The sequence below is a fragment of the Penaeus monodon genome, chromosome 27 (genome assembly GCF_015228065.2).
Source record: "Penaeus monodon isolate SGIC_2016 chromosome 27, NSTDA_Pmon_1, whole genome shotgun sequence".
In the NCBI taxonomy this organism is placed as follows: Eukaryota; Metazoa; Arthropoda; class Malacostraca; order Decapoda; family Penaeidae; genus Penaeus; species Penaeus monodon.
In genome coordinates, this window is record NC_051412.1 from 13,965,916 (window position 1) to 13,967,720 (window position 1,805).

Below are 1,805 nucleotides of genomic sequence, written 5' to 3' on the forward strand. Positions count from 1 at the left end.
ACCACATATCTGCCTATCATTGAAGCTCTCTACCGCCATTTTGTTACTGATGTTGATTAATGGCGTATGTTGGTTATGATGGCTATAATGATTACAGAAAAAAAACAACTAAATATACCTATTAATGCTTCTACATAGCATGTTCACTCTTTAATATATAAATTTTGCATCGACAAGAAACCGGTAAATATCATTACTATAAAAATTATATGAAATTATATACGAATATATAAAATGAATTTAATCATAATATTTCAACTTTTCTTCGTGCGAAAGGATTTAAGACTGCTTCGCGTCGAAACATTTGCGGCATGTGAAGGGTTAAGGGTAATGAGGTTTACGAGGTCCTTAGCGAAATAGGTGAGGTTAGAACTTAGCTTAAACAATAGATCACGTGAGAATGGTGGTTTATTTGTTTATTTCTTCTTTCTGTGTGATTTAAGACGGCATTTTTACGTTTTTTTTAATTCTCAGGCGTGGATTTGTACGTTTTCTGTTTTACTTTTTCTTTATTCTAGAAAATTATGAATTTTTTTTAGAAATCTATATTTCATCTCCGAATATTTGTGTGTACGGAATCTCAAAGACTTTTTTTTTCTAACCGACAAGAAGGCAGTACCTAATACCTTCTTTCACTAGCAAGTCATCAACCCGATTGCTAAGATATAAAACCAAGAAAAATAAGAAGAAAAAGAAACCACTCCACGCAGATCATCAACTAACCGAAGCAGGTCAAAGGTGAATCTTCAGCGTCTCTCGTTTTTCCGAATGATTTTTTTTCTCTCTTTTTTTGAAGGATTCTACGTGAACGTTTTTGCTCCCCCCAATACGTGCTACAAAAGATGCAATCAGTCTCGTCAATAGTATATCCCACGATATAAGATTTACCCCTGTAATCACAGTTCATCGATTCGGAGATGAAAACTCGGGCGAATGACCTCGTAGCCTCTTAAAAGCGGGTATAAAAAACTCGTCTGAATTCGTCTTCTAGAGCTGATACTTGTTGCGGCCGCGTTCAAGGTCGACACCAAACGTTCTTCGCTCTGACGGGTAAACACAACAACGTTTTCCTGTGCAGGTTTTCTAAAGAATGATTTGCGGGGAAAGAAAAGAAGGAAAGTTTCAGAGCAATTATCAACGCATCGTTTAAACACGGAAAATGAGAGAAAACAGACAGTTATACAAGAAAGTTGTGTTAGGAGAGAAACAGGTTCTGATCGCGTGGAAAAATTGGGTTTGGTCTCGCGGCGGCCCGTTTGGAACCTGTTCGTGGCGGGAGATTTAAACTTGGCCTGGTTGCGGCTCGACCTCCAAGCCGGCCTTTCGTGCTCCCGATAAAATCTACCTGAAATTATTAGCTCTGGAATTTGGAGCATCAGGCGCGTTTGGAATTGATTTCGAAATTTTGCCCTTTCTTAAATTTTACTTTTCTGTATCCCGCAGACCAAACATAATTCGGACAAGCAACATTACTCATACACATATTTTTACACGACGAAAATAGAAAATAATCAGAAAGCAAGTATGGATGACATCTTCCATATTTTGGAATATTATCACGTTTCTTCTACACAAGGGACCCTCAGACACCAATAATGATTAACGAATACGATTAGGGATTTCGACGCGACGTAGATACCAAGCTCACGGCGCGCGCTCCTACAGCTACCTCAGTGCCATACACTCGCCAACACAACACATGCAGTGAAGCACTAGTTACAGAATTATGGAACATCCACACAAATATAGCATGCAGGGATGAATTCCAAAAATACCGGAAGGACTCGGACATGATCTCTCTTTGG

The 1,805-nt window shown here is 38.6% G+C and overlaps 1 protein-coding gene across 1 annotated transcript in view; it reads right to left on the reverse strand.

The window, feature by feature from the left end:
- Positions 1–1,805, reverse strand: part of LOC119590591 (spidroin-2-like) — a gene marked incomplete at its 5' end in the record, with an annotated part of 25,483 nt that overhangs the window by 23,452 nt on the left and 226 nt on the right.